The 22491-nt window shown below is 43.6% G+C and overlaps 1 protein-coding gene across 10 annotated transcripts in view; it reads left to right on the top strand.

Annotated features, from left to right (window-relative positions):
• Positions 1 to 22491, top strand: part of camta1a (calmodulin binding transcription activator 1a) — a 284590-nt gene that overhangs the window by 139302 nt on the left and 122797 nt on the right. The window lies entirely within an intron of this gene.

Consider the following 22491-nt stretch of genomic DNA (forward strand, 5'->3'; position numbering starts at 1 on the left):
GTCGGAGGCATCGCCACGTTGCCCATATGCTTTCCGCGGCTCCTATCTGTCAGAATGTCAGGACGTGGCGGGGGTGCGCTTTTCTGCACCAACAGAGGAGTGGAGCGCAGCACTACAGGAGGGCCTCATTACCGACACACCCCGCAAAAGAGACTCGGGGACGGGCACGCAGGCATACTGAGCGTTGTGTTTAGAACCAGAGGGTGAGCCATTTAAAAGGCACTCAACCCAACCAACCACCCCTCCCTCTTTGTAGCTCCATTATCGCAGCAGAAAATGTGACAGCGGATTTTTCCAAGTAAATGCTTTAACAAATTAACAAAGTAATTAAGGCAAACAAATTGATTCTCTCAACATTTTTAATTGAACTTTTGCCTTTGTGTCTCCATCTGGCCAATCCCCTCTCACCCACAACCCAACAAGACACCTCTTTATCTGGATTGCCAGATAAAGAGGTGATAAAGAACTTATGTTGTGGCTCACACAGAATCTGTGGTTTTCAAATGTTTGTATGATAGAGCGATATGAAGTTGTGTTTGCACAAGTCTAAGCACCTGAAACGTTTTCTGTTTAGGCTGCGCATGAAGCATCTGGCTTCTACAGAGCACAGTGATCCCACTTGAGTGTGGTAAATCACAATAGAAAGTGGTAAGGCCCCCCACAAATCTCAGCCCTCCGTCACCATTGATCCATTAAATTTGTATCGGGAGCCACTTTCAGATGGTCATGGGAAAAAAAATCAAACTTTTGCCCTTGACAATCTGTAATCTATACTTCCTGAATTAGAGTGCATTAGTGATCTGGTCGCTTCTCACTCAGGTGGTTCAAATGCTCACTGGAGGGATGCTCCATTAGAAATCAGGGGAAACTTTAAAAGCGATTTTCTTTATGACTTTTCAAGGGAGACAATTGTTCAGAAAGTTATCTCAGCTGGGGGAAAGTCTTCTCAGACTAATGATTATCAAAGCAGCTCATCTAAATCTCTACTTTATTTTCAAGCTGTTTGGCTGTGCCTTTCTGTAAAATTGCTCTGGCCTTTGAATGGGTTCATTTTCAATACGTATTCATGTAGAAAATGTCTATTTGAGATGGATAAAATGAGGTATTCCACATAGACAAGATAGTTGGATGGTCACAAATACCTCAGTATTAATATATTTTGTGACCAGCAGAAAGATTCTATTATAATAACAACATCATTATGGGCCATGCGTATATCTGTGTCACTTAATCATTGAGGGTAAAATGGTATAAATCTTGATATTTTGTACTATTTAGAAATAGAAATAGGAAGGCTGATACAAACTAGCTGCTCATCTTTATAATCACTTTGTGCCACAGTAGTGTGACTTATCACAGCGTTAAATGATACAGTTGGTAGAAACTTTTCAACTATTGCCAGAGTGCGTACTGTAATTCAGTAAGCATTCTGCTGTTCCAGAGATGACCACAGGTTCAGGATGGATCAGGTCTGGATCGAGAGGGTGGGGCTCATTGCGGTGCCACACAATGCTATCCCATGTGCCCTAATTAAATCGCCCAATCCCATGTAGCGTGGAAGCTAGCGGTTCGGCAGATGTAGCGCCATGTTAAACTTTATGTTGCTTGAAAATGGATTCCGCTCCAAGTGCATTTGAGGCAGAGATGGTTTGACTGTAAAATGATGTGTTTTATGGCACCGTTATCAGGGCGATATTCCTTAAAGATGCAGCGCTGCACACTGTGGCATTCTCCGTCTGCAGGAGGGAGCAAATTGATATGAACAGATCAACAGAGCTATGCCCTTCTGGATGTCCTTGGCACCATACTTGGCCCTGAAATTGATTTCTCTCCATATCTCCTATGCCAAAAAACTCTCATTCAGAGATTTTATACTCCCACTGCTGACACATTTTGTTCAGGTTTGGAGAGGATGTACTGTTGGAATGTCATTCATTTCCTCCCACATTTTTTCTCCACACTTTTAAAGTAACCTAATAGTATTGTAGCGTATTGGATGGTGGTATTTGTCAGTTTTGTGTACGTGCATGTACAGGTATATGCATGTGTGAGAGCTCTCTGCCTATGAATTGCCACGAGCGGATAGATTGCTTTTGATTTAATGGCTATTGTGCTTGACTTTGTGTGTGTTCCACTGTAGTGGTGTGTCCTTCCTTTGCCTCTGATGTAGCGGGTAAACTCTCTCAATCCAACATTATTTCACACATACTCGTACGTACACACACGAACAGAGACACACACACACAAACACACATATCGTGCCTTGGCTATGCTCCATTAGGTGGGCTGTGTCTTAAACAGGAGTCTGACGTCATCACTTGGCTAGGGAATATAGGATGGGATTGTGTGTATGTATTTGTGTGTGTCTCTGTTTGTGTGTCTCTGGTCTCTGTTTTATTCTCAATGTCCTTATTGTCTCTCCCAGGGGACCCCCCCTCCACACACCCTCTTCTCTGTATTTGTGGCCTGCTGAATTCTATTGATCAGCCTGTGAAAGCTTGAATGTCTGAAGAGGAGGACACAGAGAGAGAGAGAGTATGAGAAGAGGAGGGTGGAGAGTGGTATTTGTGTGCCCATATGTGTTTTTCAATTTGTGTGCGTCTGTGTTTGTGGGTGTGATTGGTGATCAAATAAAAACAGAAATAAGAATATGGCTCCACGTCCCCTCGAGATACGAACTTTAGATCTTGCATTTATTAGTCTCATTGCTGAGTCACTAATATTGTTGCTATGGACACTTGAGCTAGTGCGAGCTGCCTCTGTTTGTTGCTCTTTTTATAGAAGCTGTGAATGAAGATTTACAGACCTGTTTCGTAAACTTTCCAGTCAACTATTAGGATGTAACAAAGGCGCGTGGTGCACGAGCACAAGGAACTGCAGGTGAGATTGCAGGCGAAAGGTCAACGATGTACGTTGTTGTTACAGATGGCAAACTAGAGTTGAATTTCATAATTTGTGTGTGTGGCTTTTAAAGGTTGAAAAACTGGTAGAAGTGGAAATTTTGAGTATTTGGCATGTCCGTGCTCAGGGAGATGTGAATGGAGGTTGCCTCCCACAGAGACAAACTGGTACTGTTCAGACCCTCCCTCAGGGCCGCACCACCGTCAACTAAGATTCTAGTACAATACAATGTTGGTGCTATCAACATGGTTGGATCGGTTGTTGTTCCTGTGGGAGGTTGGAATTCCTCCCACAGATCTGATGGTCTTTCTGCTAAAATCTGGCTAAACTCCTAAACCTTGAGGATATTTTTTCTTTTATATGAAAGGTAGAACAAAAATACAGAAACTGAAAATTCCATTGTGTGTCTGGGTGCATTGTAAGGACTCGATAAGACTTGAAGGAAAATGTCTATGGAGAATGCAATTTTTGCCAGTATTCTATTCTATTCTATTCTATTCTATTCTATTCAATAGTATTCTATTCTATAGTTTTCTATTCTATTCTATAGTATTCTATTCTATTCTATATACTGGCTACACACTGTCTCTGTAGACATGGAGTGCTTTTGTTGGCATTGTTTCAGACCACTCACCTCATAGAGGGCAAGGTTAACGCTAATCACTGCTTACATAATGAATTTGCATGATCATATGGGCCTTCCATCTTAATGACGCTGGTGGAAAATGCCATCTCATACTTTGCTTCAGAATATCCCATCAATGCACAAATGGCATCCTCTGTAGTGATTAAGAAAGCCTTGACACATGGCTAATGTTGTTATCACACTGTTCAAACCACTGGACGACCATTTGCGTCTTGTTGATGGGGACATTGACATCCTGGAAGGCACTGTTCCCATCAAGAAAGAGATGCATTATGGGATAAAGGCAATTGCTGAAGACGAATACATTATCAGGATAGAGTTTGCCTGACACATGAAGGGTTCCTGGAACTGGAATCATGACAGAAAGTTTACACCAAGTCAGCGCAGAGTCAGCTCATCAGCCATTCATATTGCTGTTTTGATCATGTCCTTTACTTATAACATGCAGGCAGTGACAGTAGCCTGACTTAGCCATGATGTTTGTTATGTGTGACACAAACCGCTGCTCAGGCTTTTCTAAATTCAAAATAGGCCACACATTCTTTTCTGTCTCCTTTCTACTTTAAGCTACAACAAATGGTGAATGAGGCACAAAACAAAGAGTCCTTTGAAGAACAAAGTGAACCTGCCACATACAACGACTGGCTGGAGACGAATCCCATCGCAGAGATCGCACACTTTCAAGACAGGGGAGGGAAAAAGCATCCCTAACAACAAAATGATATAAATTACCACTGTTATGGTCTATACGGTTCAATTTAATGTGCTTGTAATGATAAATTATTTTGGTTATGAATCTAAAGTGGACCTGAGTGCAGTCAGAGCAGCAGGACTGTTAGAACAATTGCAGCTGTCTCCCAGGGCTGTGGCCATTAGTCAATAAATTAGAAAGTAATTAGTTTCTGCTTCTGTGGCTCTATTTGAAGCGCTTCACACAGGTGTAATGAAAATTTATTGGAGCTGTTGATCCGGAGGAGAAAAGAAAAGTAGAGGATTTGTAGTGTGTGATTGTAATGCAGGATTTCCATCTGCCTCCCTCCTTTTTTCTTTTTTTTTGCTTGCAGCGACAGGTAAAGTTGCCATTATGACCAGTGTAGTGAAATTTGGCTTCGATGTTCCAAGCTTTGTCAACAGGCCAATTAGCCCGCAGCTATAAATATTTTGTGTGTGGATACTTAATTAGAAGACTTCCCTTTTAGAGTATTTTGAATTCATGACTTCTAATGTTTTAACTTGACAAAATGACAAAACTTTGGTGAGAAGAGCTAAATGAACATGGCCAAAATCGATCAGTCATCATTGCATCTTATCACCATCACAACACTGTTTTTTTCCACTGTTTTTTGACCCACAGTCTGTGTCTTCTCGCCCCTAAATTAAGAGAGGAGAGGAGAACATCCGTCTTGAGCCATCAGGTTTACCTAATTGAACAGCTTCACATTTGTCTCTCATGCCATTGTGTGCGGATCAAGGCAGTCACACGAAACTCTTTGTTGGCAGACAACATCAAGGCTATTTGTTTTGTCTGGTGGAATGTAAGGTCAACAGGAGAGGGAGAACAGAAATTGGAAAATGCTTGCACAACTGTGATGTCAATGAACAGCATGAAAGACAGACAGAGGGAGGGAGTGACCATGGCTGCATATGGGTAAAAAAAAAAAAAAGAAGAGAAAAAAAAATTAGAGGTGAAAGAGAGATGAGGCGGAGAGAGGAGGCAGTGAGGAGATGAAGAAACAAGCACAGGCATGAAGTTTTGAAGGCAGCAACAGAGAGGGAGAGGGACAGAGGGAGAACAGAAAGGGACGGGGAGTGGAAAAGAGACAGGATGGACGGATGGATGAGGACAATGAGGCAGATCGGTCCCAGCCCAGGCTACGGCCAATTAGAATAAAATTAGCTGGACCTTGGCAAGGGCTAGGGCGCACAGTAGGGCATGAAGAGAGGGGAAGAGAGGTGGGGGAGGAGCAAAGGGGGAGAATATCCCGGTGATTAAAACCAAATGATTAGTGGTGTGCAAGGCAGAAGGCTAGAGAGCTTGGGTCACCTGAGCCTGGAGGGAGAGAGAAGGTCTAATAGTAATGAGACCAACCTTCTCTCTCCTCGTCGTCGCCCTCCTCCTCTCACCCTCTCGCCACCCCTTTCCTTTTCTCTTGTTCACACTCAGTTTTTCTCCTCTAACCATTTTTCTCTATCTCCCACTGCTCTTTATTTACACATTCTCCCCTTTTCTGTCTATCAGTGTGCCTTTCCCTGTCTGCGACTCATGCCTTCCTTTAGTAAACCCTGTTTCTATCTATTACTGTCTCTTGCCTTTGGCTAAAGCGCGCTCTAATGCTATTGTTGTGGGAGACACTTTAGCTTTTAGTGATAAGCAAAGATTTATGAGTAGTTTGTTTATCTTTTTTAATCATAATCTCAAGTGTAGATCTGCAGATGCATGGTAATAGATGGATTGAGCTGCAACAAAAACTCAACACAATACTGGCATCTGTTGCAGATTCCCCGTGTGCTGCGGCTTGAGTTTTCTTAATGGAGCTGAGGTTTGGTCAGAGCACTCATTCTTGTATCAAGCAACAATCATCTGTGATATAGAGGAGTATTTTAGCCATGTTATGACTAGGGTTGTCACCAGAACCGATACTTCGGTACCAAGTCAATGCCACGTGGCAAAAAAACGGACGCTACCTGTTTTTTCGTGGTATCGAAGATACCGAAAAGTACCGACACCTGACGAGATTGATAGTCACCCTCTTAGGAAGTAACATAAGATTGACATCCTATTGAGGGGGGCAGTTGAATGAGTGCTCGTCACGCCTGCTCGTGCATCAGGTCTCATTGCGCACAAGCAGGATGTCATTAACTGTATGAGCAACTTATCTCATGGTGCAAAAGTGTCTTACCTCAAAAGTGACAGTAATCTACCAAAAACACGTGTAAAAGAACATTAACACCAATGACAGCATCACTGGCAACATTTGAGTGACTCAGAACACATTTAAGCGCAGTTTCTCCGGCACATGCTCTGCCTCTGCCAAAGGGAGGATGAGGAACGTCCACGACCAGGCTGCAGTCTAGCCGCAATAACAAATGGAAGATGGCGACAAGTTCAGGCACACAATTTGGTCCAGCTCGTCGAAAGAAAAAGCCAGAAGAGTCGCGTAAGGAAATATTTTGCTTTCGAGGCGGATGACGAGGGGTTGATTATAGACCCGCAAAAGCCTGTTTGTAAACGGTGCCTTCACACTTTCCAAACCACAGTTGAAATGCTGGGGAATAAAAAGTTTACTGCTTATATTTTAGCACAGTATTGTTTGCTTTAATACTGGAAGGCTACATGCCACTGTTCTTTTTTGCTATGTCAATAGTTGTTTCATTTTATTATCTATTATTTCTAATTTTTTTTGTCTCAGGGCACTATAGCTGAAAAGCTGTGCAATAAAAAGTTGATATAAGTTTATATTTTAGCACAGTATTGTTTATTTTAAATTTTTGAAGGCTATATGCCAATTTTCTTGGTTTTTTGTTTTTTTATTTGTATTTTTCAATAAAGGAGTGAAAGAGAAAGTACATGGAATTTATTGGGTTTTTTTTGTTTGTTTGTTTTTTTTAAAATGTGGTATCGAAATAGGTATCAAGAATCGTGGCATTTCACTGGTATTGGTATCGACTACTAAATATCTAGTATCGTAACATCCCTAGTAATGACACCTAGGATGGTAAAGAATATTCTGTTTTCCACTGGCGTCTCACAGAGTAGAGGAGGTCAGATGTGTATTGGGTTTTGAGTTACCTCACTTGAATAGGGTTTCTATAACACACAGATGTAGTCTCGTAGGCATCCTCTGTGCTGTGTGCATTTGTAATTTTATTGGTGTATGTGAGTACATGCTTCTACATGTGCGAGAATGTAAGTGTGCGTATCTATCTATCAATAATGAGGTCTGCCCAAGGCATGTTTAATGGCCAGAAGCATGCTAATGGTCAGAAGCAGTACCACTGATGCATTTAGTCTTTAGGCTTTAAAGCACCGTCTAGAAGGGTGGTGGGTCGTGTGTGGTTGTCTGTTTTCCCTGCTCTCTGCTGCTTGCTACGCCCTCTCAAGCTCCTTATTCACTACCACCCTCTACTTTCACCCACCAGGTCCAACGATGGGCCATCTATTGAACCCACCGAACAACATTTTACAGTAAAACTGAACTTTAATTATTCTACAAAATCTGACTTTTTGTTTTCCTTTAATTTATTCATCGCTCCTGTTTAGGCGTTCCCCATCTTGTCTTCTGTTTTTTAACTTATTTATTTGTTCTTGTTTTCCAGTTATTTGATGTGCCTTTTTATGTCTTGCCAGTCTGGCGCTTTGGTTTTCTCTGTCTCATCTCAGCTACAGTGGCTCCAGAAAGTATTCAGACCCCATCTTTTTTGCACCCTTTATATCATTTTACATAGATAAAATTATCCATTGCAAAAGTTTTGCCCATAAATGTACAATCAATAATCCATAATGTCAAAGTGAAATAGAATTCTTTCAATCAAAAACTTAAATCTCTCATTTACAAAAGTCTCTAGAACCTTTGCTGTGACACTACAGTTCTAGTCAGGTATATCCTGTTTGCTTTAATTATGCCTCGGATGTATCTAGAACTTGTTTATCTGTGGCAAATTGCATTGATCGGACACATACATACCTTATGTATAAAAGTATATATAGACTTAACATACACATGCCTGTGTATATAAGGCCCCATAGATCGGAAGGCATAGATCATTGTATGGGTATAAGACCTTTTTTTTTTTAGTATATTTTTTGGGCTTTTTTATGCCTTTATTTGATAGTACAATAGAGCGACAGGAAATGGGGAGGCAACTGCAGCAGGGGCGCCTGCTTAGACCACTACGCCACATGACGACCCATAAAGCTTTGAGTGTTCCCAGAAGCACAGTGGCCTCAAAAAGGAGTTTAGAGTTGGTCATCTGGCCAAACTGTGGAACTGGGAAAGAAGAGCCTTGGTCAGGGAGGTGACCAAGAACCCAGCAGTCATTCTAACAGAGCTTCAGTCCTCTGCAGAGATGGGAAAATTTGCTGGAAGGAAGGCCATATCAACAGCACTGCATCAATTATGCCTTGATGGTAGAGAGGCTAGATGGAAGCCACTTTGAGTAAAAGACATACGACAGCCCGCTTGGAGTATTTAAAGGACTCTGAGAGCTGGTCTGGTCTGATGAGAGAAATTTCCTGCACTATCACCTGGCTAATACCATACCTATGGCGAAGCATAGTGGTGGCAGCATCATGCTATGGGGGGGCTTCCCAAGGACAGGGCGACTGGTCAGAATTGAGAGATGGATGATGAAGGCCAAGTACTGAAACGTCTTTGGAGAAAACCTGCTCCAGAGTGCATGAGACTGAGACCGGGGACACAGCATGACAATGACCTGAAGCACTCAGCCATGACAATGTTGGAGTGGTTTCAGGACAAAGTGTCTGACTGTCCTTGAGTGCTCCAGCCAAAGCCCAGACTTAACTCCGTAGAACATCTTTGAGACCTGAAGATGGCAGTTCACAGACACGTCCCATCCAGTCTGACAGAGTTTGAGAAGATCTGCCTGAAAGAGCTTGATGAACTGCCCAAATCCAGGTGTGCAGAGACTCACCCAAGAAGAACTGAAGCTGTAATTGCTGCCAAAAGGGCTTCTACAAAGTACTGAATTAAGGGTCTGAATACTTTTGTAAAAGAGAGATTTTTAATAAGTTTGCAGAAATGTCTGAAAACATGTTTTCACTTTGTGATTGTGGGTTATTGAGTGTAGACAGATGGGCAAAAGTGGTAATATTATCATTTAAAATTAAATCTACAAAGCAACAAAGTGTGAAAAAAGTGTAGGGGTCTGAATACTTTCTGAAGCCACATCTTTTTCAACCTTGTACAGTTCAGAAAAGTTTTGCAAGAGAGGACGCCCCACCCACCTCGAGGAGCAATAGAGCAGTTAATCACCTTTTCCTCGTGACGTCCGCCATGAGAGATATCATTGTGTCTTTTTCCAGGGAGGCAGCTAGGGTAACACCAATATGCTGTGAATCAACAGGCAATCATGCAGAACATGCAGAGAGCTGTGATGGCCTGAGAGGAGAGAAATCCAGTTCCTAGATGCTACTCCAAGCTTCAGTTTGCTTTAATTACAAACCTTTGCAAGCTTTCCTAAATTAGATTTGCTTTGTTATGGGAACATTATTTTCTGGCAGGTCAGTATTTTTCTTGCACTTTTTGCAAGAGCAAAGGACCTGATGTTTATCTTTATCTTAACTGTCATCTGTCTTTCTAATTCTCCTTTACCCCTTCAAATCCCATTCTTTTATACTCTTTCCAGCCACCTCTCTACCATACTCTCTGTCTCTGCCTCAGTGTCAGTTTATTTTGCCACTCTTCAGTAGCAGAGTAAAATTTGCTGTGCAGAGAGGTAGAGTACAGTAGGCCTGCCAGCCCTGGAGGACTGTGGGAGATCAGAAGACATGTCAGAAGTCTGGTGGGTCTTTTCTACACAAACCCCATTCAGTTATGTGGTTGAAGCCCACAGAGGAAGAGCAAACACACCCCTAGGTCCAGGCCACAGGTCTGCATCCATGTGAGACGGGGATGGCCCTCACTTCAGTCAGAGAGACAGGCTCAAATAAAGAGATCTATCCACAGGGTGGATTGGTTGGCGAGAGAATGTAATTCTGTGTGTGTTCCACTCTGCAATGGCAAGAAACACAGGCAGCTCTATGCACAGAGGGAGAGAGAGAGAGAGAGAGAGAGAGAGAGAAGTGACAAATAGACAGTGTACTATATGTGACCATTGTTTGAGTTGCCAAATTGCTCTGTTGTTGGCCAGCGATTATCTGTGCTACAGAACACCATGATGAGTTTTCAGTTTGGAGAACATCAACGAGCAGGAAAAAGGGAGCAAACAAAGGCCTTCCCTTTTGGCTACCTGTGATGACTTAGCCAAGCCAGGAGACTTATAGTGTAGTCTGACACTTAAGGCCTGGGGGCCTGTATCACTTTGTTTCTCCTTTTCTTGTTTCAGAGTAAAACTGCAGAGCCCCCTATGTATTGTACTGTATTACAGTGCCCCAGAATGGCCTCCGGTCGGAGGTGAGTGGTGGCAGTTTCAGCTGGCCGTTGGGACAGTGGACAGGAGGCCTGGTCAAGTGGACGACAGCGAGGGTCACAGGGTCCCCTGGGGAGGAGATATCCCAAGGGGGTGGGCAGATGGGGTCTGGAATGAGAGTGTTCTCAGACAGGTGGATGGCTGTCACCCTCATTTCGCCACCGCCAGCAAGCAGGTGGCCTCTCCCTCCTCCTCTTCCACTCAAGGGTCACCTTCACATGGCACTGCTTCCCCCTGGGTCCCATCCCATCATATATACACTGTATATACACACTAGTGCTCACACACACACACACACACACACACATACACAGACACACACGCACACACCATTGGTTCTCATACTGCGCTACTCTCAGTCAACCCCGGCACCTGGGGACTGGGCGCGTAAACAGTCGCTCTCAAGGTTGAAACCAGGTGTTTCATTTCCATTAAGGCCCTCATCACATTCACTGCCTCCTCCCTCTGACTTTGGTCATAACACAGACGGAATAGTCATTAAATTTCAGATTACCTTTTCTTTGCCTTTGTAGATGTTGAGATGCACAGGGCCTATTTTAGATGTCTGTCTATGAAATAATTATCTCCCAACTCTCTGCCCCCGACATCTTCAAAAGAGGATGTTCCATTGATGATTTTTGCCCTACATCATAGCTTTGCTCTTGCTGCGACTCTAAAACCCAATATAGCGTAATTAAACTAACAAAGTGACATCAATAAAGACAGAAGTGCTCTGTAATTACAGTCTGTGCTAGGACATCATAAGCAGGCAGTGTCATCACCCTAACGAAGGAAATAAATCAATGGCAGACAGACAAAGCCCTGCTTTACGATCCCCTTCTCCTCTGACACACAAAGCCAACCATAAACACGAGTAAGGCGAGAGTTTAATGGCAATCTTAAAGTTGCAGAGGCCACTAGCTTGTCTTTACAGCTCCTGCCCAGCAATACAATGGGTGCCTTGACACTTTCACCACTCCCTTCCTCTCCTTCATTAGTTGTGCTTCTCTCTGTTTCTCCCTTCACTCTGCCTTTTCCCCTCTCCTTCCCTCCTATATGGTGTCTGGTCTCCTCACCCTCTGGAGACACATGAGTGGCAGGCCTCCCCCCTTAATAACTGTGTATTCCAATTCTGACACGGTTGCAAAAAAACAGATACACATAGACACACACACACACACACACACACAAACAAGCACACACAAAAAAATAATATGTTGCAGGATTCAAGATTGGCATTCCCACGTTGCCTCTTCCTGCAGAGTGCCATGTGGACAGCAAGGCTAAATGTCAGGGAAAGATATTTAATTCCATGTTCACACAGACATGCATACAGCCGCGCTCAAAAACCCAACACAGACAAGACACCCGACACTGATAGTGTGTGGAGTGTGAGGCTAAATGTCAAGGGATGATGTAAATTCGCATGATTGCTTCCAGAAGTAGTTCATCACGATGCCAACGCTGGCCAGATCAGTGTCTCATTGTCCTCCAAGAATTTTGCAGAGCGGGACAGTAGGGCCACAGCAAACCATGCAGAGCAGACCGTATGTGTGTGTGTGTGTGTGTGTGTGTGTGTTGTGTGTGTGTGTGTGTGTGTGTGTGTGTGTGTGTGTATGTGTGTATAGGTGTTTGTAGGTGTGTGTAGGTGTGGGCGTGGAGGCAACCCACTGTCTCTCTCAACCCTGTGTTTTATCAGGGCTGACCCAGTTTCCTGAGAATTACATAGTGTAAACTCACACACTGACAGAGATTCAGTAATGCCCATAGATATTTCTCTGCCTGTCTATGGTTTTTCTATAGTGTCTGTGATGTACATCATGGCCTCTAGCTGAGATTAGCTTATATCCAAACCTGTAACATGCAAGAATGAGGGAGTATATAAACCAGACTCAGAGACTTGGATCAGAAATAGGGATGTGTGCCATGTCATAGTTTTGTATAACACACATTCAGTGCGGTCTCAGGGCGACAGTAGTGGATCTCCCTCAGCCCCCTTCCCCACTACACATCATTTGTTCGAAGAAATCCCTGCTGAATATGACATTTGAAAGAAATACGAGCGACTGATGAGTTGTAAAGTTGTTTATACTACTAACTGTACGTACCACATTGATGAATAAAACATGGATTTCATTCTCAAGCGCATCTCTCGTTGCCAGGCCCTATATTCGGCACAGAGCCAGAAGCAAACTCTTTGCCATGCTGTGGCTGTTGCCTTGACCCCCTCTCCCCCTCCTACTTGCTGAGGTGACTGATGAGCAGACTTACTGGTGTGTCAAATATGGGGGAAATAGTCAATCAGCTAGGACCGTGTGACAGGGCCTGCGTGCTGCCGTAGTTTGGAAAAGCTGCTGCAGGAAGTGTGTAAAAGTAATGCTCAGTGCCAGACTGAGGATAAACATTTTATGGTTTTGGAATAGGAGGGTTACACCTCTTCCGTTTCTGGAAGGTATGGCTAGATGCTCGATGCATCTGTGTTTAGTCCACCCCAAGCTGTGTCGGGTTTATTACGCTATGCCCACTATGGTACCGCCAGTGCTTGTGTGTGTCTCTGTCTGTATAATAATATATGTGTGCATGTGCGTGTGTGTGTGTCTGAGCATGTTTTAAAGAAATAAAAGGAGGAAAGGAAGAAAAGACAGAGAGAACGCTTGTGTGTGGATCATTTATGGAGGAGAGTGTTGATGTGATTTAGTGTGTGGAAGCTCCATGGGCCACTGAACTTGGAAAATGAGAAGGCAGGGGTGGCCATGATTAGAGGTGTGCCTTGCTGACTACTTTATGAGTGTATTCAGAGGTGTGTGTACATGTGCATGTAGATGGCGCTTGGAGTCTGTAGATGGACGGCGGTAGATAAACACAGCGGCACACACGCAGTCCATCATCCTTATCATCTGGGTAAAGCCTATCAGTGTTGGTGTGCATAACCAGGAAGAAGCAAGAGTTGACTTATTCTCTGCTTTGTTCAGTCACGCTGCGTGTGTTTGCGTGTGTGTGGGTCTGTGTGTGTGTGTGAGAAAGAGAGAGGTCCTGGCCTCAGCTGATGTATCAGAGACAGAGGAGTGATCCAGACATGTGCCAGGGGCCAAGTTCAAAGATCATCATATACAAATATACCCAGAGAAATAGAGTGTAAGAGGGCATTGGACCTGTGAGACCACTTGACTAACACCCTCACCCATAACATCATATCCTACCTGCAACCTCTAATTCTCATCTATCCTTTCAGTCATTTTCCCTATCTCCCATCCGTTCTTTTTTTGGTTGCAGATTATTCACACTCACAGACCTGGCAACCTGAACGCATTTTGCGTAGCAGGTACGCATTTTGACATAGTACTCTGAGCTGACGTCACATTGTTCACACATGCCCGCAAACAGCTGACTAGTCATCAGTGTAAAGATGTCCTTCCATTAGAGTTTTTCTCAGGAATATATGATTGTATTGTTTTATTCATAACTGATTCATATGTTGGATAATGTGATGAAATGTTGGTGAGTAAGGAAATGACTGTGTGCAAAGCGAAGTGTTATTTTTTTATTGATAGAAAGTGATATTTACTTTAACATTAGCAGTAGACAGGAACAGGAATCAAAATGCCAGGGTTCATAAAGTAAAGAAAAACAGTTTTATATCAAGTAAACCCTACAGTCTTTAAGTCATTTTAGTTTTGTATTTATATTCACTTTGTTTTGACTTACAAACATTAGAAAAATTTTTATGCCAGACCCTCTACTTGCATATCTGTATTGTCGGTGACAAATGTTGTCATGTCCAGAAAACCAACCACTGAGATTCGTGTTCAGCACTGCTCAGCTGAATCTACCATATTCATGCAGTTCCATAAGGATTATCCATGTATTAGGCCATGCCTGAATGGGCGTTCCTACATCCATTGCCATAATAATCTGCTTATAATACAAAGTTTTATGGTCAGTGGTCAGCATCTTAACTTTAGAGTAGAAAAATCATTCTACTTTTAATCATCAACAAGCAAACAGAGCGAGCCATTATGTTTCTCTTTTGTCTATTTTTCTCTCTACTTTGTTTAACCAGGATACAGTAGACTCACTGAGCCTTGCTCCACTCTGACACTGTTGCACACATTCACAGCTGGAAGGTTCCCAATACCACCACAGCCTGATCTTTTGGCCAGCTGAGCAGCTTTAATCTGTTTTGTAGAAAGTTGGATTGTACTGATTGTCCCACACACTGCTCTGCTGCAGCGGTGCAACTGCTGGTCAAAGCTGAGTTTGATGATCAATAAATTAACTGATTACAGAGAATTGCCTGCATTTATGAAAATATCTCCAGCGAGTATTACTTTTAATTGCCAACAACGAAACCAGTGTAAACAGCATGTATTATTATTTGATTAAAATGTTTCTGAAAAGAAGTTCCATCATACTGGCTTAACATTCTCACTGACAAACACCACACCACCGCTCAGCCTTACCTACTACGGCTCTAGGATTGTAACTGCTGGCTACTTTACTTTTTTCCAGTAAATAGATTCTTATTATCTTTATGTGGTTTCAGTCTTGTGGACAATGCTTTCCAATTAGTCAACAGTAATCCCTAGTCAAGTTTCTAAAAGAAACAAACAAAACTAGGCAATTCAATTCAAAATTTTGTTTGACCACTGAATTTTCTGAGCAACGTGACTCTTTATTGACTCATCTGCACCTGTCATTTTCCCTTTTATCTCATATCAGGGCTATAAATGACACTTTGGGCTCCCCTCTGTTGATGCTCTGTGTACTCAACATTCTGGCATGGGTTGTGTTTATGGAGGCGAATCACAGTGTGTCAGTGTTTGTCTAAAATCCTCACAACACACACAGGGATCAGAGAAGAAAGTCAGTGCTATACCGTGAACTTCATTCTGGAATCCAATCCGAGCATTACTGCGGAGGTGGCTTGGTCTCCACTATGTTTAGTGTTACCTCAAGACCGTATAAGCTCTGTAATGCAAGCAATGCCTGAAATTCGATTTGATCTGCATGGCCACGATCACTTGACCATGGCTGATGTCCGTCCTTCTCGCCCTCACTCTCTATCTGTGCCTGAGCTGCGGCTGAGCCCTGGGCTCCAATTAATCCCATGATGCCTGGCTGTGGTTGGTATGGTGACCAGACAGGGCACAGAGAGAGCTGTGATTCCCAGGTGAAAGGTGGGATAGACTTTCTGATTCGCTCCAGCACACAGATAGAGTTACAGCTCAATTTCAACCTCTCGCCCTCACTGGTCTATCCTCATGACTAAAATAGGACCAAGGGATAGGAGAAGGGAGAGGAAGAATAGCTTCTTCTTTTATTTCTCTCTATTTTCCTGTCTGTCTCTCCCTTTTCTCTCTCCTTTTTTCATCACTCCCTCTTTTCAACCCCACCCGCCCCCCTCTATCACTGTGCTGTCGTTTTTTGTGACAGAAGGGACTCTGAGAAGTGCTTTATAGCTTGCTCAGCTTGTAAAGCAGCACTTCTAACTCTGTAGTTCTGTCTCACTTTAAAAAGTGGAGGTTTTTTTGACCTCTCTGGCTCTTTATCCTTCTCTCTTTTCAGTTGTTTCTACTGCTGGTGCTTTGTTCTTTTACCTTTTTTGTGGACAAGGCAGGATTTGTGAATTAATCATAAGTGGTTCAATATCTGGCCTTAGCTGTGCTCCGTCACTGGGGGATCAATAGGGGAAGGTCAGTGGCACCGGAATTTCACTGAACTGCTCTGGAGGAGAGACAAGGAGGACCATGTCCAGGTGATCCATAAGCCCAGTCTGGCATGAGGCATGATGGGGAGGAGAGCCTGTCCTTGTCCGATCCTGTCTCTGTCCTTGTCTCTGGAGAGACAGGCATCTACCTTCACTTTAGATGGACTTCAAGGTCTTCTTGTGATTCCCTTGTGGAGTGTGGCGTGTTTACGAAACATGCAGTATGTGTTTTATACTGATAAACACTAATAATAATAATGAAGTGCAAATTCATATAAACCTTTTCCACTACAGACAGGCTTATTGTTTCAAGGTTTTACAGTTAATCCAGGATTTGATCCTCTGTCTTTTACTATTCTTCCTGTGAACTGTCCTTTCTTTTTATTTCCTTGCTGCTTTTTACACTTTTATCTTAAAAACTGTCAATGACACAAGTCCATGTTACTTGTTGAATGTAGCATTAATTGCATACCAGTAAAGAGAAATAAATATCTTCCACCCATTTCTGAATTGGGCTCTTGAAAATACATGACCACATCATTACCTTGGTGGCTGAATTCTCCTGCTTCTTGTTTTAATAGAAAGCAAGCTTGTAGTTACTAATAATGAAAACCTGACCTTTTCTTGCCGCAGTCTTACTTCGACTTAGATTTAATTGCATTAGTATTTTCTTACCATGGGAGAATGTAAGTTGCTAAAACAGCAATTCTATCCCATGACATACAATAAAGCTGTGTGCAATTCCCTGCTGCCCTGCATGCATTATTAAAAGTACAAAAGCATCCTCTTTACAAAGTGTCATAATAAGGCAGTGCTGCAGGACTTAAGTCTACACATGCACACAGCATGTAGTTGTCAGCAGGACCCAGGCTATAGAGAAGCTTCGTTCTGATAGCACCTTTATTTACAGCGTTCTGAGACACACCGTGAATGATTTGGGAAGATTAGCGGCAAGGATGTGAGGTATGAATCATCGTCTCTGTAGTTGCTATTTCCAAGTAAACATATGCACACTGACTAAAGGCTGAAAATAGCATTCAACACAAATATGACGTGGAAGCCTTTTGAGCGAATGGTTGAAAGTCATCAACATTTCAACCCAGTTAAACATATTATATGTGCTCTAACACAAACATACAGCAATGGAATGTATTTCAAATGAATAAGAAATGTCTTGACAGCCAAAACCTTACAAGCACTGAAATTCAAACTCCGTGTCACCTAAGCTGTACATCAAAGCTGCACATTAGCCCTTACCGCTACGTGTGTGTATGTGTTGACACAGGGAATGGAGCAGTATAACCAGTGTATGACATGGCTATTTGTAAATAATGTCCCAACCTCATCCACTGGCAGAGGCTGAGAGTTTTAAGTCTGAGTAGTGATGGCAGCCTCCCTGAAATGTGCATGAAACCGGCTTAGTGCTATCAGTGCAGCATCACCGCCAGTCACCAGCCTCCCTCTCATTCTGCCGGGCTGCTGTGGACCAGATAAGAGCAACACCACCCTCCTCCCCTACTGCTTCCATCCGCCTTATGTTGTCCCCCAACAATCCACCCACCCTCCCACACCAATTCACCCTTATCCTCTTTACAAGGTCTTATAGGGACAGAGACACTGATGTGTAGCTACAACCGTAATTTATATTCTTTGTAAATTGTCTGTGATTTTTTCATTGAGATAAGTGCGGGGGGAACATCTGTTTTGTGCTGGAAGGCAGTGGGCCAGGGCCTGAGTTCTGTGGCAATCACCAGCAGTATAGATAGAGAGAAAGAGGGGAGGCACACGATCTATCTCCCTTTCCTGAATTACAACTCCAGGGGCCCGGCTACCCTCTCATCATTACTGTTGTATTTAGTTGAACACATCGGGTAAACAAACATTGTGCTCCATCTGTACAGCCTTGGAGATCAGTACATGATATCATGTTTGGCAAACTTAACTTCATGATTCACTTCAGTCTAATTCTTGTCAGCTGCTTTGACTGTTTTCTCTCTTAATTATCTTTACTACTGTTTTGGCATTTCAGCTGTCATAGACGGTTCATATGAGAGAAATAAATTATTAACATAGTAGGGAGAAGGAGAGATGATGCAATATGATTTAAAAGATGTTGCGTAACTTGTTCCAGCTGACTGACCCACAACAATGCCCCTTACTCCCATAATTATCATATATAATTAAGCATTCTTGGTTGAAGGCTGTGGCCACTCAGGACTAGAGCAGAGAGAACTGTGGGCATCACAGTGACCAAGCGCCGAGGCCTCATTGGCAGTCAAAGAGGAGCGCGACCTGCGGCGTCTCAACATACGAACACTAGCGGGGGAGTTGGAGGGGTTCAGAGCAGTGCAGACGATGAATCTCAATACTGAGGCCGTGGCAGATTTACATTTAAAGTAGTTTTAGCGAACGCCCCACTTCCTGATGCATTCTTTGGCAGGGTTGAAGGGAGCGGCTTATCTGCGAGTCATCAATTGCACGTGATGCGTTCAGATACGGAGCTCCCAACGCGGAGCCAGCACCTTTCTGCTCACACATCCAGCTCAGAGACGGTGTGCCATCTAATAAAGCTGCTGTTGCTTGAAGTATAATTACATTACACATAGAAACACCTCTGCTCAGTGTCGACAGCTCCAGATGTGTGTGTGTGTGTGTGTTGGTGCGCACATTGTTTTAACACATGTGACCTATGTTTTACCTGTGATTGACAGAACCAGTAATGACCAGCATCAGTCTGTTATTGATGTTCTGTCATGTGCTTGCTATTAATGTTATCCCTAGATGGAGCAACAGGGTTACTAGAAACTTGGTGTGTGCATGTACGTGAGTGCCCAGGGGCATATTTGTGCCTCATATTTATACTTAATAGGGTCAGTGTATGTGACACACAAAATTTAGGTGTGTGTGTGTGTGTGTGTGTGTGTGTGTGTGTGTGTGTGTGTGTGTGTGTGTATGTGTGTGTTGTATGTGTGTGTTGTATGTGTGTGTGTGTGTGTGTGTGTGTGTTTGTGTGTTTGTGTGTGTGTGTGTGTGTGTGTGTGTGTGTGTGTGTGTGGGGATGTGTTTGGATGAGTAGTAGGTGTGAGTGTGGTTGTTGACACAGTGGGGTAAAGGCTGTGATGGCTGAAGGCTCTGATGGGTAATTGAGAACAGCAGGTGTTGCCTCCCTCCTGTGCCACTTCAGGCCCCAACCAGCTCACCCTCCGATCTTCAAAGCCTCTCCTCTCCTCTCCTCTTCTCTCCTCTCCTCTCCTCTCCTCCTCACTGCATTGCCAGTTGCCAGTTGAGCTTGCTGGGAAGAAAAACAGCATGTATGGTATTAATCAAACCCAGGGCATCATGGGGGGGGGGGGGGGGGGGGACTACAGCCCAGCTATTACTGCTACATTGGTTCACTAAGACTGAAATATTTCATTATCTGTAACCCTTTTGATAAGAATACATCCAGCAACACAGAATTCTTACCATTATGAGCTGGCATGCCAATTAAACTGTTGTATGCTTGTCTTACACTTGAGTACACTTGATACAGTTGAGTAGTTTTGAGTGTGGTAATACACTAACAGCTTATTTCATGTATTATAAGTAATATATTGAGTGTTTGTTTTTTTTGTTTTACTAATAGTTTCCACAGACTTGTATGTACTTACACAATAATACTGTTTGTGTTTCTCATAAATACATTGTTTAGTCAGATCAGAACATTTCAGCGTTCCATCAGTGTGTTTTCTCAGAACATTTTCGGGTTTTAAGATGATACATCGGAACTGTGGATTCTCCCCGCTGATCCCTGCTGGAAGAGGAGATTCTCTAACACTCACTCAGATTTGTTTCTCTCTGTCTGCCCATTTTAGCTCTTTCCTCCTTTCTCTGTTGGCGCCTTTAGGCCTGTAGACAGTGAAGCTGAGCGTGTGAGCGGTGGTGCGCCTGTCTGTGGGCCAGGGCTGCCCTGCTTTGGCTTTGTTACCCATTCTAAACACGTCACCATCCTCATAAACCCTCCACCCTCCCCTGACTTTTTCAAATGAACAAATCTGATTGAGCGAATGCCATTACCTGGGTAAATGAATGATTCCTAAAGGACTGGACAAGGCCTAACACCACCCTGAGGGTAAAGCTTATTATCGCTGCAAACTCCAAAGAGGAGAAAGGCGGCTCTGGAGCATGTGTGCACTTTGTCAGAAGCCTGTATTTCCATATTAATCTGCCACATTTAGGCATCTGAGACAGAGGGCCTCCTGTCACGCTTCTTTGATAACAGAGCAGTTAGCTTTTCCCCTCATATATAAATATGTATAATTCTGATAAGATTAATTGAAACGCCTAAGTATACAGTGGTAGGAGATGAGTGGGAGGAAGAGAGAGAGCGAGACAGCAGGAGGGAGAGGAGACACATTATGTTACCTAAGCATGCATTTTAGATTGGTCTCTGCCTCAGACCTACTCCAGAGTGGGTGCCTAGGCTCTCTCCTCTGGGTCCAAAGTGCCTTGAATTGAAAATAGCATCTACCTAACAGTCTCTCAAAAATAGCTGAGTGAATAAGTTTTTGCGCCAAGCCGATAAATACGGCGTGGAGCCTCTGACACCGAAGGCTCACCCCAATTTCCAGTGCTCTGGAGGAGATCAGATAGCCCTGTGTCATTTGATTTTCTGCCTTATCTCATCCGTGCCCATCTTTTTGTCTCACGCAGGGCTACATTTTAAGAAGCACACACTCCTTCTGAAGGACAAAACCCAGAATGATATCGAAACAAATAATAGGATCACACTGTTGGAGAGGGCCATTCCAGTGTTTGATTGATACCAAGTGCTGATGTTGGCATGTCAAATGAGTGTCCTTCAAATGACATTTGGGATGCAAATCTGCAGAAGTACATGTTGAGATTGCAGCAATCTGCAAAGTTCTTAGTCCATGAGTGCCATTTATGATCACGCCTCCACGATGGGTGACATTACGGATGTTGTAAACGAGAACACAATTTATACTCTGTGTATATCGCATGCAGCCATTGAGCAGCTCCACTTCTCAAACTGACCAATAAAAATGTCTGTTTAATAGTTGTTTTCTGCAAAGTATGCTGAGTGCGAAACAAGAGAGGGCAGCGAGAGAGGAGAAGACAGCAGGAAAGAGGGAGGTGTGGGAGAGCGGAGAAGGGATCCTGAGACAGATGAAACAAGAGGGAGGGAGGGAGAGAGAGAAAGAGAGACAGAGAGAGAGACAGAGAGAGAGCAGAAGAGGAGCTGGAGCGAGGGAGGAGACAAAGACGTTCCCTGGTGCACAGCTTGAGTTGACTGACGGCAAGAAGAGGGGGCTGTAGAGAGAGGAAGGGAGGAGGAAAGGGAAGAAGGGAGCTCGGCGAGGATTGAGCGCGTCAGTGTGTGAGTGGCGTCTCTCATTAGAAGGTGCTGTCAGGGGCCACGGAGGGGGGACTGCAGGGACCCCACCTCCCCCTCCTCCTCCCTCCCCCCACTGGCCCCTGAGATCCGGCCGGGAAAATGATTGATGAGTGATACCAAGATAAACACGCGCCCTGGCCCCCAAAGGCAGCCCTGCAAAATGATGCATGCAGCGTTATAAATAAACCTTGTGGAAAAAAAAAAAATTTAACAATAAACAACAAAACAATGCAAAACAACCGTTGGGTTTTCTTATTTTGGATATTGCTAGAGAAGACACAAATCAACCCAACTTTTGTACTTTGCTTTGATGAGAGTTTTTTTTCTGTTCTTTTCTGTTTGTAGTTTTATATGTTTGTGTCATTGTGTTTGCTGTGTGCCTATGCGTGTGAGCAGTGAGCACAAGGCTAACGAGGTTCACCAGCTGACTGGATGGTTAAGCCGCCCTCAACAGTTACACTGCCTCCTCAACAGCTTGGGCAGGTGGCTTTCCCACTCATTCACTGTGAGGCACCAAACACCGAGGCAAACCTGTTCTCATTTGGGAGAGCTCCAAATCATAGCAGATGTGTGTAATGTGTGCGTGTGTGTGTGTGGCAAGAGTGCATGGGAAACTGATGCATAGTGTGGCATGTGTATAATGATACATAGCCCCTCCACAATACACGCAAATACAAATATACACACACA

Source organism: Seriola aureovittata, chromosome 9, assembly GCF_021018895.1.
Source record: "Seriola aureovittata isolate HTS-2021-v1 ecotype China chromosome 9, ASM2101889v1, whole genome shotgun sequence".
NCBI classification, from domain to species: Eukaryota; Metazoa; Chordata; class Actinopteri; order Carangiformes; family Carangidae; genus Seriola; species Seriola aureovittata.